The sequence below is a fragment of the Herpailurus yagouaroundi genome, unplaced genomic scaffold (assembly GCF_014898765.1).
Source record: "Herpailurus yagouaroundi ecotype Mexico unplaced genomic scaffold, PumYag 100, whole genome shotgun sequence".
Taxonomy (NCBI): Eukaryota; Metazoa; Chordata; class Mammalia; order Carnivora; family Felidae; genus Herpailurus; species Herpailurus yagouaroundi.
Window position 1 is genome coordinate 67,169,959 of NW_024412391.1, and position 17,678 is coordinate 67,187,636.

The window sequence follows — 17,678 nt, forward strand, 5'->3', positions numbered from 1 at the left end:
TTGTATGTAATTAGTTTTCATTTTTGATGAGAAATTAGTAGGAATTAAACGGACTTGATAGAGATAGGTGTAGTGATTCTTTCCAAAATTAAATTGAATCAAGATCAAAAGGATTGCAGTGTTTAACAGCCTTATTAACTAAGTGCTGCTTGAAAAGGCTGTATTTCTGTAGTGAATGTCACTGAAGATTATCAATTATAAAATGCATACATTCTCTATCAGCGTTCTCTTGCCATGTAATCTGACTAAATGTGGAGATAGAGAATAGAATCACCACCACTTTGGTCTGTTGGTGAGGAAGGGATTTCTGCCTTAGGGTTGCAGGTGTGGCTGCACAGGTAACACCCGACCCTGGACGGATGATATTGACAGCTCTTGGAGTTAGTGCTGTGTCATGAGGAAGCCTGGAGTAGCCTACTGAAGATGAAAGAACACAGACAACGAGGTCCAGATGAAAGCCAGCACTAACTTACAGATAGTAAATTGTATGTATGCTCACAGGCTGGTGGAAAAGGACATCACCTGTCCTACAGGGAGGGCCTCATGGGGACTGTACCCTGGAACCGATGACCAGAGGCTGTGTGAGGCAGGCTTTGTAGTGTCAAGAGGGTTAGGTGCCTTCTGGTTGCAGTGGGAGAGAGTTTTGGGCTTGTTCGATTAGCAGAGAACTGAACTGCAACTTGCTGCTCAGGGATAAGCAGGAGCTACCTGGTTCATTTGATCGGCAGGGTTGTTTAGCTAGGGGACCTTTCCAGGGAGCAGAGTGAGGAGGGGAACTTGTGGTTGGGTCTTTGAGTCCCTCCTGATTTCACCAGATATCAAGGCAGCACATAATACTGGATCTTTATTTTAAGCCTTTTACCACACTATCCAACAAATATTTATGTGTGTATGTATGATATGTACGTATTTATTTATTAATGCTTATTTATTTTTGAGAGAGAGACAGAATGAGTGGGGAAGGGGCAGAGAGAGAAGGAGACACAGAATCCAAAGCAGACTCCAGGCTCTGAGCTTTCAGCACAGAGCTTGACTTGGGGCTCGAACTGATGAGCCATGAGATCATGACCTGAGCCAAAGTCAGACACTTAACCAACTGAGCCACCCAGGCGCCCCTCAACAAATATTTAATAACAGCTACTCAGTGCCTAGAAGCTAGAGTAATTAACAAATAATATATTACCTATGCACTTGAAGAGTTTAAAGTTTTATGGAAAGAGCCAAACATGCAAATGGGTAAGTGCTAAATGAGCTATAGTAGGTATATAAATATAGGACCTGAAGACATAGAAGAAAAGTAATCAGTCTTACCAAGATAAGAATAGTTTCCCCAGCAAAGTCTTTGTTTACTGTCTCCTTTGTGAACCAGGAAAATTATAGCAGAAGCTTTGCCAGAAGATACTCCCTTTATGTATCTATATCTGTCTATAGCTACACACACACACACACACACACACACATATGTATATATATATATATATAATTAAGGTTATATTGTGTGTCCATATCTACATCAGTCCCTGGTTAGAGAAATTAGCTGATTGATTTAGATAAGTCTTCATTCAGCCACTGGCATTGGGGAAGGGGGCCATGAAGCACATGGCTACTCCAAAAAAGGCAATAAAATTATTCAAATTCTAATTTAATTCTTCTTCCACATCTCTTTCCCTTCTTCCTTCTTCTTCTCTTTATTCTTGTCCTCCCTTCTCATGCTCCCTACGTGTCTTCCTCCTCCTTCTTCTTTTGAGATGTGGGGAGATTCATCGTTGGGTGTGCAGTATCAGCTCTTTGCCTCATCTTCCCATGTCTGACTCATCAGTTGAATCCTGTCAAGTCTAGCCCCCCAAATACCACCAGAGTCTTTCTGCTTCTCTTCATGTCACTGCTAGCACCTTAGTTGAGGCAAGTGGGGCCCTTTGCCTGGGCCCTGCACTCTGGAGAGCTCTGTGTATCGCTATCAACTTATTAAAGTTTACAAGGGTGCCTTTTTTTTTTTTTTCTGAGAAAGAGAAAGAGAGAGCATGAGGGAGGGAAGGGCAGAGAAAGAGAAGGAGAGAGAGAATCTCAAGCAGGCTCCATGCCCAGAGCGGAGCCCAATGTGGGGCTCAATGTCACGACTGTGAGATCTTGACCTGAGCCAAATTCAAGAGTCAGACCCTTAACCGACTGAACCATCCAGGTGCCCCAAGGGTGCCTTTTGAATTGGCTCTGGGGCTTCAGGCAGGCACAGCATGATCCTTAACCCTAACCGTCTAATTGTAGTAGTAGCATTGTCCCTTTCCATGGAAATACTTCCCCAGAACTCTCACCCTGTATCCATTAGCCTGTGATGCCCACAGAAAAAAAGCTGTGAAAGCATGTGATGTGTGCTTTTGCCAACGTCACAGATTGAATATATTCCCATATATGACTATCATCTCAGTTGAAATTTAGAACATTTTCATCACAACAAAAAGAACTCCTGTGCCAGTTAGCAGTCATTCCCTGTTCTCTTCTCCCTTCTCTATCTTTTCCTCGTGCACTAGGCAATCATGCATGCACGTTATTTCCTTATATATTTACCTGTTATGGACACTTCATGTAAATGGAGTCATGTAGTATGTGGTCTTTTGTGACCGGGTTCTTTCACTGAATTGCAATGGATTCCTATGCAATGCTATATTGTTCCTCAGTAGGACTGAGTGTTTATTACTTTACTTATGAAATAGGACATTACCGAAACACAGGAAAGATATTCAAAAGATATTAAGTAGCCCCAAATATGACAAATGTCCATTACACATGGCTAGCTTATTCTTCAGATCTTATGAAAGTCTGAAGTAATTTTAATTGCCTGTGTGTGTGTGTGTGTGTGTGTGTGTGTGTGTGTGTGTGTGTGTGAATGAGATCTGTCTCCCTCACCAGAGTATAGACAACATGAGTGAAGAAACCATGTCTATCTTGCTGCCATTGTACCTCCAGCATAATGGTTCAAAATTTAGCACAGCGATTCAAAGTAGGCACTCAACTTGTGAATAAATGAATAATTAAATGAGTTATTGAAGGATAAAAAGAATGTAGTAGGAGGCAAATACTTATGGGAGCCAATGGTGATGAATTCCACATGGAGATTTCAAGCGTGAGGAAGCCGCGGGGCATCTAGGTGACCATGTCTTCCAGGTGGCTGATAGACTGTACACACAATTGTAAAACTAAGCAATACAGAAGGGCTTTTAGGTAAAGGCAATATTCTCTCCATCCTCAGTGCCTCTCTTCAGAGATAAACATTTAAAAAAAATTTTTTTTAAATTTATTTTTGAGGCAGAGAGCATGAGCAGGGGAGGGTCAGAGAGAGAGGGAGACACAGAATCTGAAGCAGGCTCCAGGCTCCAAGCTGTCAGCACAGAGCCTGATGTGGGGCTTGAACTCACAGACTGTGAGATCATGACCTGAGCTGAAGTCAGACACTTAACTGACTGAGCCACCCAGGCACCCCAAGAGATAAACATTTTTAATTGTGGTTAGTTCCTTTAGTGGTTACTGCTATTGTCTGTGTCTTTAAATATGATGCCATATTACCTCTTCTTAATTTATCCACTTCTGCATTGTCTATTGCTATGCTAAATGAGTACATTTGCCCCAAATTTCCACCTTTCTTCCCACCTCCTCCCAATAGTTTTATCTTTAAAAAAATTCTGTCTTGTACACTTGTAAACTTAAATTAGTTGCTTAATATTCTGCTTTCATCCACTATAAACAGTTCCTCTTGGCTCCCCAAAGTTGTAAGATAAGGATGTGTGTGGGTCTGGCCTTCCTTCTGTCTGCATTTTCTAGTTTCTGGATGTTGTACTTTTAGTTTTATATGGTTAAGATTGATACTATTTACATTCTCCTGACATATGTTCTACTGGCTGTGCAAAGACATGTTACATTTGAATGAATTGGTTTCATGTTTGAGCCATATTGACTGTTTCATTATTATTATCATTCCTAGAGAAACTTCCATTTTTTTCCTGATGGATGAAAGAGCATGTGTTGTCTTTACCATATTGCTAATATCTTCTAGCTTCTTGTGTACTTGTTATACTTTTTAAGAATCAATTATTTTTTTCCCATGAAACCACTGATTTCCTGTTTTAAATTGGAGTGGTTGCATAAGATGTGGCTTTATCCTACAATGGTTTGCTTTTCTAGAGGTTTACAATTACTTCCTTCCTTTCTTTTTTCTTATACAGGCAAAAACATATATTGATACAAGATTCCCTCAAGAGAATGATATTTCAGTTAAAAATGGAATAAATCCTACAGGCATATAAATTATAGAGGTAAAATATTAGATCTCAGAATTTGACTATGGCTTAAAGTTAACATTTAATTATATAATAAGTTCCATAAGTATGGATAACTCTATACAACTTAAATGCTTCCAGACATATCAAAAATTGTGTCTCTAATCATAGTGCTTATTATATTACAATCAAAAGAAAAACATGAGCAGAGAATCTTCCTGATGAAATTCCTGCTGGAGTCAAAGAAAGCCATAGCTTTAGAGGGGGAATGTAGAACTTAATTTGAGTGCTGTTTTCTGCTGAGATATGAGTAGACAATGTAGGTGATGACCTAACCTTTATCACCTATTAAATATATGAAAATATGTCAAGACAGAAACACAGGTAGTTTGTATACTCTTAGAAGCAAAGTCTAAATAATTAGGTATCCAAGAAATAAACAAATTCTTCAGAGTTGATTTCATTTAAGGCAAATAGTATATGCTATAAAGTTTAAATTTATGACATACCCATACACACCTACACACACACACGCACACACACACAGGGGCATGCATATAAAAGGCCTGATTGGCATTGGGACCAGACTGACATAAGGCACAGTGATGGTGCCAGCATAACCATCCTTATCACATTAATGTGCCCCATTATGTGATGATTAAACCTTTCCATTTATCTAGCTTGCCATAACGTTTGCATTCCAAGCAGAAATGAGGGATACAAATTATGCTTAGGCAAGGGAAAAAGCTCACATTGAAATAATTATGATAACTTACAGTATACAGTGTATAGAAAGTTTGCAAAGTGCTTTTCACATAGCTTTGCTCATCTGCTTTCCATAACAACCCTGAGAAATGCATGTTGCTATATTAGCTTCACTTTATTGCTGACAAAACTGAGGATCAAAAAAAGTTATGTTTTTCAGGGAATTGCTGATAAGAAACAGAGCAGAAGGATTCAAACCCAGGAAATAAGGCCAAGTCTTTTTACTACACCTCGAAATTATCTATTTATCACCTGTTAATGTTTATTTTGCAGACTATATCTGCATAATAAAGACACTGGATACTTGTAGGCACCCAAATTACTCAAGGTGTTATTTACACCCCCACCATCCCATCTAAAGGTCAAGGCGTAATCAGGGCAGAAGATCTGACCTTCAATCCTGGCTATTCTCAGGAAAAGTGTTGTGATTAAGGAGAACAACACTGTGTTTCCAGCACTCTCTACCCTACCCTCACCTCAGATAAATTCTGGTGAAGATGAATCCAGAAAGCTTTGAGATGGGAAAGAAGTCATAAAATTATTACAGCATATTCCCACTGCTGTGCCTTAGCGGTGTTTATGGGTTGACTGGATGAATTCTTTAATTTCAGTATATACTTTTTGAGCAACTACTATGGGGTCAGTGCAATTCAGAATGTAAACAAAGAAACAACAAAATGATTACAGATTGTGGTCAGTAATATGAAGGAAATAGAGAAAGGCAAAATGCTTTTATTATTTATTTATTTGTTGTGTATAATATACTATTTTCTTTTTTGTTATTTTATGTTTAAAAAAATGTATTTACTTTTTAAATTCCCATGCGATGAGCATACAGTGTTATATTAGTTTAGGTGCATAATATAGTGATTCAACAATTCTATACATTTCTCAGTGCTCATCATGATAACTATACTCTTAATCTATGTCACCCATTCCCCCACCCCCCCACCCCTCTGGCAACTACCAGTTCTCTGTATTTAAGAGTGTTTTTTCATTTGTTTCTTTTTTCCTTTGTTCCTTTGTTTTGTTTCTTAAATTCCACATATGAATGAAATCATATGATATTTGCCTATGTTGTTGCAAATGGCAAGATTTCGTTCTTTTTTTATGTCTGAGTAATATTCCATTATATATATAAAATATCCCAACTTCTTTATCCATCCATCCACCAATGCACAAAATGCAAAGTAGTTTTAGATGAAGAGGTCAGAAAAGCCTCTCTGGGGAAGTGAAATTCAAACAAACCCAGAAGATGGGCTGGCATCAGTAAGCTGACAGCCTGGGGAAGACCATTCTGCAGAAGACACAGAGAGTGCCAAGGCCCTGAGATGGGAAGTGGGTAAGGAGACTCCGTGGGTAAGGAGAGAGTGAGCAAGATGTGAAAGTGGAGAGGGTGGCAGGACCTTCAAGGAGATGTAAGGAGAGTGGATTTTCCCCTAATGCAACAGAAAGCCATTGGTGTGGTTTAAGCAGAGGTGACATGATCTAATTTACATGGAAGAAAAAAGTCAGTATGGGGGGATCTGCCGAGAATGGGTAGAGGGGCCTAGAGCTGAAGCAGAGGGACAGCCGGGATAGTTTCAGCTTGAGGAGACAGCGGTGTGGACTACAGTGGCCGTGGAGTTGGAGAGAATTGGATATTTGTAGAATAAACGAGTGAGTCTTTTTTCTTGGGTGTAAAATCATAGACCTAACTTCTACCCTTGGGTGTATAATAATAGCCAACCACTAATAGCTACTCTCAGTCATAGAAGCTTTCTCTAGTTCCTAAAGTCACAGTCCTTACCCAGTTACCTGGGCTTCTTATTCCAACGACAGATTTCTTTCAAATTATAAAGTAACAGTTTCCTTTTGGGAAATGAATACACCAAGTTTACATAAATTCTTTACTGACGAACGATATACTAGTAATAACATGCACAAATCTTAACTGTGCATGTTGATTAATCTTCTCAAAGCAAAGGTATCTGTGTAAAAAGCTCCCAGATCAGGAGATAGAAAGACATTCCCAGCATCTCAGAAACTTCCCTCTGTTCCCTTCAAGTCACTCTTCTCCTGACTTCCCCATCTAACTGCTCACTATCCTTACTTCCTTCATCATAGGTTAGCTGTGTCTGTTTTTACACTTTATTGGAATTGTACAGTATGTGCTTTGTTGTGACTGTCTTCTTTCACTCAGTATGATTCATCCACATTGTTGTTGGCAGTTGTAGTTTATTCTCATTGCTGTATAGTATTCCATTCCCAGCTACACCAATGGAAGAGTCCCATAATTTTCCATTCTACCTTTTTTTTGTTGTTTTTTTATTTTATCATTTTATTTTTAATTTTATTTTTAATTTTTTAAAATTTACACTCAAATTAGTTAGCATATAGTGCAACAATGATTTCAGGAGTAGATGCCTTAGTGCCTCTTACCCATTTAGCCCATCCCCCCTCCCACAAACCCTCCAGTAACCCTCAGTTTGTTCTCCATATTTATGAGTCTCTTCTGTTTTGTCCCCTTCCCTGTTTTCATATTATTTTTGTTTCCCTTCCCTTATGTTCATCTGTTTTGTCTCTTAAAGTCCTCATATGAGTGAAGTCATAGGATTTTTGTCTTTCTCTGACTGACTAATTTCACTTAGCATAATACCCTCCAGTTCCATCCACGTAGTTGCAAATGGCAAGAGTTCATTCTTTTTGATTGCCGAGTAATACTCCATTGTATATATATACCACATCTTCTTTAACCATTCATCCATCAGTGGACATTTGGGCTCTTTCCATACTTCGGCTATTGTTGATAGTACTGCTATAAACATGGGGGTGCCTGTGTCCCTTCGAAACAGCACACCTGTATCCCTTGGATAAATGCCTAGTAGTGCAATGGCTGGGTCGTAGGGTAGTTCTATTTTTTAGTTTTTTGAGGAACCTCCATACTGTTTTCTAGAGTGGCTGCACCAGCTTGCATTCCCATCCATTCTACTTTGATGTACATTTGTTCTTTTTTCCATGAGAATAGGATTGAATCATGCTCTGCTGCATGGCAGAGTCTTTGTGATAAACATCCTTATTAATATTTAAGGGAGTTTCCTCAGTTGAAATGAAAAGAAAATTAGAGATTACTATTTTATATGAACCCTATTTACAAATATTAGTACAATTACCAATGTTAGTACAAATTTACAAATATTAGCACACATTTAATGGCAACATTGATGAAAATTTGTAACTTGTCAGGCACTATGTTAAGTGTTTAAGCATAATATCTCATTTAATCCTTATGATTACTTTATGAGCTATGTGCTAATTCTATCTCCATTTCCCATATGAAGAATTGAGACTCAGATAATTTGTCTCAAATCAGAGTTTCACCAGAGGAATAGATCTAATAGGATTTATATGTGTATATATGTATATATCCTATATAGGTATAGATGGATAGATGATAGATTTACTGCAAGGAATTGGTTTACATGATTTTAAGGGTTGGCCAGGCAATTCTGAAATCTCTGTAGGGCCAGCCATGAGGAAGGACAGGTTGGACCTTTTGGACGTGGGACGAAACTGCAATATATAGGCAGAATTTCTTCTTCCTTGGGAAAACCTCAGTTGTACTGTTAAGGCCTTTCAACTGATTAAATGTGGCTCACCCAGATTATCTAGGATAATCTTCTTTACTAAAGTAAACTGATTATGGACTTTAATGACATCTATAATATACCTTTTCAGCAACCTTGAGATTAGTGCTTGATTTAACAATCTGACTCAGTTGACATGTAAAACTAGTTATCACAATATTATAACTAAGAAGGCAGCAGGGCTAAGATACAAATCCAAGACTGTGTGATTTTAAAGCCCAGCTCTTAATTTCTATATCTGTTAAAGAAATTGAGAGCAGAGACTGTTCTAAGATTCAGGGGTGATAATACACTGGGAATAATCCAGGAATGAAAAGAACACCTATGTGCCTGAAGCACACAGATCTGGGGGAGGGAAGGGATAAAACAAGACTCCAGAGTTTAGAAGGCTTCTGACAGGATCTCTGCCAAATGCTAGCTGTGTGATTTGGGGAACTTACATAAACTCCACTGCTCTCCTTTGTGAAATGGGTAATGGAACCTATTCCTAAACTTGGTTGACTAAATTAGTACATGTAAAGTGCTTGGAATGGTGCCTGGCACAGGTAAGTATGGCATAAATGGTAGCCATTAATATTAGCGGGATTTCAGGAGGGGTAGGGTGGGGCATGGTAAGCTTTTTCTTTAGCAGCCATCCTTGCCTGATCCTTTATAGATTTTAATATATAAGAAAGGAGGAATGACAATCAATAAGGGAGGCCTGCATAACTCAGTAAGTAATACTGGGAACACTGGCCAGCTCATTCAAAAAAATTAAATAGAGGGACGAACCTTAGGCAGTGTATCATAATAACACCTGGGAGAGTTAAAAGTAAAGATAGCACCAAGAACATAAGAAAGAACACATAGGCAAACATTAAACAAGGCATGAAATTACAGAAGAAATGAGAATATATCTGACTACATGACAACGAAGGCATTTAAAAATATCTCTGAACTATCATAACCAACATTCAAGAGCAAAGGTCAATCCTGTTTGCTTTAAAGATGACAAGATCCATAGAACAAATCCGCACCCCAATATATATATGAGTGAGTTACATGAACATTCAAAAAGTGAAAAAAAATTGGCCAATAGGTTTAATTATAGAGCTAATGGAAATTAAAATATAATTTGAGTGCAATTTTTTTTTGCCTAACAAATTAGTAAAAATAAAAAAAAATCATTATGCTGATGAGGGTATAGGAAGATAGACACACACACACACACATTCAGTTCGTTTGCAGTGTAAATTGATACAGCTCTTCTGGTAAGCATTGTCGCAATTTCTAATATATTAGAAAATTTTAAATGTTTCTTACCTAGTAATTTCACTTAGTCTCCAGGAAGGAAATAACTTCTTATTCTGACAAAGTGTAATGTATAAAGTTATTCATCACACCATTTATTTAAAATAAAGTAGCATTGTAAAGAGTCTAAATGAACAGTAATAGGGAAGTGTTTATGTCTATCTGATTACTACACAGCTGTTTACAATTATGTCTATGAAGAGAGTGGGAGAAACAAGATGTTGGTCAAAAGGTACAAAGTTTCTTTTTTTTTTTTTTTAATTTTTTTTTCAACGTTTATTTATTTTTGGGACAGAGAGAGACAGAGCATGAACGGGGGAGGAGCAGAGAGAGAGGGAGACACAGAATCGGAAACAGGCTCCAGGCTCTGAGCCATCAGCCCAGAGCCCGATGCGGGGCTCGAACTCACGGACCGCGAGATCGTGACCTGGCTGAAGTCGGACGCTTAACCGACTGCGCCACCCAGGCGCCCCAAAAGGTACAAAGTTTCAATTATACAAAGTGAGTAAATTATCGAGACCTAATATACAGCATGGTGACTATACTTAATAATGCTGTATTGTAGACTTGAAAATATTTCAGGTAGATTTTGAGTCTTCTTATCTCATGCACACAAAATATAGTAACTATGTGAGGTGATGGATATGTTAATTAGCTTTATTGTGGTAATCATTTCACAGTTTATATGCATATGCCAAAACTCACTTTGTACACCTTAAATACATATAATTTTTGTCAATTATATGTTAATAAAATTAGAGAAAATAAAATTATGTCTATGAATAAAAGGGAAATTCTTTGGTTAAGTGAAATATAAAAATAGAATGTGTCACTATGATCCATATTATATATATCCATGAAAATATTTATATTTGCAGAAAAGTAACCAAAAGTGTTTATTTCTGAGTGGTGGAATTATGGGTAATTAATGTGTTTTTTCATTACTTTCTTAATTTCTTACACCTTAAAGTTTAATTGGAACAAAATTGCACAGAAAAAGGACCTGGTATTTGCCTAAGCTGGGACAGGAAGTCTCAGTGCACCCATTGTGCCTGGCTGTAAAGAGTAACTTTGAGCCAGTTCCCAGATGGTCGGTGCATTCTTTTATCTCAGTTATATCATACTTTCAACCAAGAAATGTCCTCTCGTTGTCTGCTTCCCAAACTCCTCCATCATCCTTCTAAGTTCAAGCATTATTTCCTTTTTAAGTATTCCTGGACATTTCTCCACTTTTTCTCTTTAAGAGTTGGGTACATCCTTTCTAATGGTCCCTTAGCACCTGGTACATAGATGAGCATGGCTAGCTTAAAGTCTGGAGACACACAGGCAGTATGTGTAAATATTTATCGATAGCACATTCAAATACACATAAAGTAGTATTTGCTTCCAGAGAGGATGGCCATGCTCTATATGAAAATATTTACTACATTCCACTGTAATCGTTATCTTGTTCTTTTTATACCGTGACCCTTTTGAAGGCAATGTGTTTGCCTTTCTTATCTCTTTACTGGAGCCTCCCCTTTTACAGTGCCTAACATGAAGTGGGTCCTCGGTAAATATTCATTGAATGCATGCATTAATTAGTTGGCCTAAAATGTATTTTTTAAAAACAAAATGCTGTTTACTGTCTCTGCTTGGTAGTATTTTCAAAATAGGCTTTGAAATGTTCTAATCATCTCATCTTTTTATCTGGAAGATGTCTAATCTCTTTGGTGTGTCCCTTTAGTTTTGGCTCTGTTGGCTGAACTCATCTCTTTTTGGTCTCTTATAACTGTCTTGGCATGAGAACAGCAAACAGAATTGAGTGTGTTATTCTAGGTTTGGGTAGGCTGCTCTTCTGTATAAAGGTTTTGCTTCTAAATTTTTGTAATGATGATTGGCATATGTAAATTAAAGAGCATTGTGCCCTGCTCTCTGCATTCAAAGAACATTCCAAATCCTATTTACTTATGATGGTATTTGTGAGGCTAGGTTATGCCTTTTGGACAACATTTTTAAGCTTTTATCCTAATTTTTCTTTCAAGCTTTGTAGTAGTTGCCATCTATTGCCAGGTAGTTTGCAATTCTGTCTAGACCCTTGTGTATATAATCCTCTAAATAGTTAGTTTTGAGGAGTGTTTGAAGTGGTACAGTAAAAAAGTGGGATATTTTCAAGATTTTTTAAAATTTAAAAACCAAGCCAAAAATTCATTCAACTTTTCTACCTTTTTTCTGTTTTGTCTTGGCCAGAACACACATCTTTTGATCTGTAGCATCAAGTGGGTATTTTTTCACCCATCCCCAACCTCATCTCAAATCTTAAATGTGGTTTAAGATTTTGGGTAATGGTGTGGTTTACTGCTAGATCATTATGACTTGGCTTGTGGCATTTTGAACTCATGTTCAATATATATATTATGAGACTTAATATGAATTATGGCTTATGAATGTTGAAAACCTCTGGTGATTCCTTGATATTTCGCTCTTCGTTTTGGTATCTAATCCAAAACCCCTAAACATATAGCTAGTTTCTTTCAAGACATTTTCTTGTTTAAACTGTGGTGTTTTGTTATTTTTTAGGGGGAAATTTTATGTGGTTGGCATTTAATTTTCAGGGTTTTAATCATTTCTGAATCTTTAGTAAGTACTTAGCAGGGTGTGGTGCTCTTGAGAAAACTGTTGTGTGTTTATTTATTTACTTGTCTTTGACTTTTTCGGTAAGCAGTTAACACTTGAGTGGATCAGCACAGCTTAATTCAGACACTAAATTTTCACCAGAAAAACACTTGATACATACTAAGATTTTATAGAATTTACAGTGGAAAAAATAGATTCAGATCCAAATTGTTCCAAATACATGTAAAGGTTTTCTAATAACTCTATGAGGATCAGTTATTAAGTTTAAATTAATTGTAATTAAGTTAAATGTAATTAAAAATTAACTAGAATTATATATATAACTTTAAGTTAATTAAAATTAAATAAGATTAAACATTCAGTTCCTCAGTTGCACTAGCCATATTTTAATACCCACATAGGGCTGGTAACTACAGTACTGGATAGGACAAGTTTGGATGGTTTGCTAGAATTTTGAAAAACTCTACCTGTTGTTTTCCTAGCAAGCTTTTAACTTTTATGGTACATTTTTAAAAACTTATTTGGTATGTAATATTACTTTTCCTTTCAAGTAATTTTGAGTCAGAATGATCACACTCTGGTTCAAGCGGCATTATGTTCTCTGCCTTTATAGTTTCAGAGTCCCCAAGTCGCTGCCTGAAAATGCATTCACTGAGCTGGCATATATTATCAATTGCCCATGAAACTGTACTTATACTAGGGAATGACATTTTCATCTACTGACAAGATGACTAGCTGTGCTCCCAATTTGCAGGCATTTTTGCTTGCATTGTTTGCTTATATATTTTGGTATCAATTGCATACTCAGAATTTGCCAGAAGAATTTAAAGGCCACTGTAGGTAATTTTTATAGATGGCATTTCTCAAGCCTCCAGGCTCCTTGATATATTTGCTTATAATGAATGCATATGTACTGATGGAGATTTAGTGTGAAATTTACTTTGTATGTTTATACCGTTATTCTGTGAAATGAGTTCAATCTACCTGTCATGTTGGTTGTTGACTGAGGGTATTTGTGTGTGTGTGTGTGTGTGTGTGTGTGTGTCTAAACTTTGCACTCCTTTTAAATTAAAACTATTTCCTTTGATCCAGAGGATTCTAGGTGTCTCTACAATTGAAATCTGTGCGTGGCTTTATTCTAGCAGAATAATTTTAAAGCTTTGTAGATTGTAAAAATACCAAGTTCAGATTGATAGCCATTAATTTATTCTTTCATTTATCATACATTTGTGGGGTACACACTGTGTTCAGAATCATGTAATATCTAAGGGAGAATTCATGACCTCTCTAGGCAAGTAATTGATATTTTCACTCACGTGTTCTGTTTTACTGTAGTTTATCTGTTAAAATATTAGCTGTGGGAGCCATAACACTACGTTAGTTAACCATCCTGGCTGGACAAATCGTCTCTTCTTGTCAGAGTATAAAGCCATATGAAAACGAAAGACAACAAAACAGTGTGTTTGAGCTTTGTTCTTCAGTCCGTCACTAAATCATTCAATGTCCACGGAAAAATCACATAACCTTTTGTTTCTCAGTTTCCCTATATACAAGGATTTTGGTAAACATCTTATTCACTACTAGCCAATTTTAAGGGTCAATTGAAAGGATCAAATGAACCTGGCCTGTGACTGTTTTGTGTCAGGACAAAGGAAACCTGGTGCAGGAACTTGAGGAGGATGCAGGGTCTACTAGACATGGAGTGATTGGATTTGCAGCAGATGTAATGAGCTGAGAGGTAGGAAAAGGGGAAAGGGTTAGATGCATAAGCCACGTGCAGCATTAGGTGGAGAATAACAGAACTTTTGGACATCCTGTGCCCCTGTGTTTCCCCCTGGCTTCAGTGAGGTGCAAAGAGCATGTTGGCTTTCATTTCCTGGGCTCCCCAGAAAGCCAGAGCTTGAGGCATAAGTTTAAGTTAGAGTGCTTTATTGGGGGGCAAATCCTAGGAAGTAGAAGAAAGAGGTACAGGGTTAGCAAAGCAGGAAGGAGGATGCATTATAAAATTACCCATATGGCAATGGGTGGCTGTTGCTTTATCCCATGGGATCAGTGGAAGAGATGTCTGACCTGTCACAGGACCTTATCTGTCAGTTCTCATCCCTGATTGGTTGAAAGTCACACCGTGAGGTATCTAGCACCTCCTACATTCCTGGGTTATGTATAGATGGATCCCGAGAAAGTCCCCGGCTCTACTATGTATCAGTGCAACGCAATTCAAAGTGTGATGCGTGGATGGCATCCTCATGATAGGTATAGAAATGGAAAGGAAGTGTTTAGAAATTTTTATAGCATTTTGACTGAGGAATTTTATGTCTGTTGAATCTAACAGTAAAACAATTGGGCTTGTTTTTTGTATGCTTTTTTTTTTTTAATTTTTTTCAGTTCAATTTTCTAGCAGTTCTTTTGTGTTGTATTTTACAAAGTGTCAGTCAGCAATGAATTGGGGAAAAAAATGATTCTTCACCAAAGATAGCTTGAAAATGACTGCCTTAGTTTAAATAGGGAAGCCCTATGTGGGAGGCAAGAGGTGGTATACTGTGCAGGCAAGGGGTGACAGCAGGTCTCACCAGGGGAGGCTAGTCAGACCCCATGCCAGCTGGTCACTGTAGAGGTGTAGAAAAAATGGCCAAAGTCTCCAGAGAAAAGTGAGGCCAGGAGGGTTTAGACATACACAAAAAGGTGTTGCTACAGTGATCTGGATGATTTAGGATAGTAGTTATCACATTTTTTTGGTCTCAGGATGCCTTCATAATCTTAAATAGTATTGAAAACCCCAAAGAGCTTTTATTTGTGTGGGTTATTATCTACTAACAGTTACCATATTAGAAATAAAACTGAGAAAACATTTAAAACATCTGTTTATAAATGTACTTAACGTAACAAAATAAATCTACTGCATGTTGACATACGTAAAACAATTTTTAATGATAGTACTGTAATATAAAATATAATATTTAATTGCATTTTCTATTTTTTTAACGTTTATTCATTTTTGAGACAGAGAGAGACAGAGCATGAATGGGGGAAGGTCAGAGAGAGGGAGACACACAATCTGAAACAGGCTCCAGGCTCTGAGCTGTCAGCACAGAGTCCGATGCGGGGCTCGAACTCACGGACCGGGAGATCATGACCTGAGCCGAAGTCGGACGCCCAACTGACTGAGCCACCCAGGCGCCCCTTAATTGCATTTTCTAAAACAACAATTATTTAAGGGAAATATTTAAGGTGGAATTTTATATTTCATCAAATCTCTTTCGATGTGGCTTAGTAGTAGATAGCTGGGTTCCCATATATTCTTCTGAATTCATGTGTTCTTGTGATATATATTTATCTAGCAGATAATTATTAAACGTTTGCCATGTGTTAGTTGCTATGATAAATGAGGATGATACAGGCCTGAAGACCCCATTGTCTTCCATTTGGATTTTAAAGTTTAGAGGGAAAAGTAAACTAAAAAAAAAAAAAAAAAAAAAGAAATGACAATAAGGTGTGGAAAGTGTCCTAACCTAGGCCATGTTCTGGAGGACTAGTTGAGAATGACTCTTTTTTCATAGCATAAACTGGGTGTGGGGAGTGACAGATTATGTCACAGTTTAGTATAATTGTATTTAAATTTTAAGTAGGTCGAAGGGTCATAATTTTGGCAGAGAATGAGAAATGTTCACATTTCACTAGCCCTAGGCTGATGGAGTGAGGCACAAAGAATTTTGGGAGCAGGAAAGGGCTTAAAAAACAAAAACAAACCAAAGCACTGGGAAGAAATGCTGAGGAAGATCATGGAGCAGAGAATAAAAGCAAAGATTAAAGAAAAGACAACAGAAAATTATTACATAAATGAAGTACCAGAGCCGGCCTGGACTTGGGTATGAGGACATTAAAAAGACTTTTAAGAGGCTACAGGGATTTTAAAAACTAGGACAAGACAGACGTTCTGTATAATATATTACCTAGAAAACTGTTAGTTAGAGTGGATATAAAATTGCAGGGTAGGAGAGTCAGGTGTGGAGAAGAGGTGCCCCAGCAAATGTTAATGTGCTAAAGCAATATGCTTTCAAAGTCAGTTCGTCAAGATTATTGAGAATAATGGGAGGTACAGTAGACAACTATAGTTAGAATTTATGGGGTTGTAATAAAATAGAAGAGAAAAAGGAAAGCCAGAACTTTTTGTTATAGCAAAAATGTTGAAGCTTATAAATGTTTGAAAGAATGGAGAGGCGATCTAGCCTGCAGGGTAAAACACATTTTTAGGAAAGAACAAAGGGGATAAGGTAAAAAGAAACAATGACCATTGAAGACTCTGAACTTTGAAATTTATTTTTAATTAAAAAATTCTACTGTTGTAAAAAACTCCCCAAAAGATTAATTTTAAATATTTTCATTATGAAGTAATATATTCTCATTATTACACATTTGGGAAATGTGGGAAAATCAACCATAGTTTCACCATTTAAGTTGAACATTTATATATTTTTTCCTTCCCCCCCCCAATGTATGCTTCTTTTGTTTTGACTTTGGTAAGAGGTTGATAAAACCATCTAATTAGGTTTTATTTGATCCTAGGACAAAATTATAAATGCAAATAGATTGTAAAATATTTTTATAAACAAAAGCTATGAGTCAAATGGAGTTATGTATACATCATCGTATTTGTACAAAGCTTTATAGAAACCATTTTAGGTATTCAATCTTGAGTACGTTTAGCTTATGCTAAGCAAGGAGGTATTTCCTAGTGAGCTGTGGTAGTGTCTTAGTCCTTTGACTTCTATAACAAAATACTGAGAACTGGGTAAGTTATAAACAACATACATTCCTCACATTTCTGGAAACTAGCAAGTCCAAAATCAAGGTGCCAGCACGTTCAAGTGAGGGCCCTGTTCCTTGCCTATTGCTGTGTCCTCACATGGTAGAAGGGTGCTATCTAAGGCCTCTTCTATAAAGATATTGATCTCATTCATGAAGGCATGGCCCTCATGACCTAAATGCCTCCCAAAGGTCCCACCTCCTAAGACCATCACCTTGGGCATTAGGATTTCAACATGTGAATTTTGAAAGACACAAACACTCAAGACTATAGCAGGTAGTGTGTGTGGAGTAGGTTTAATGTCAGGAG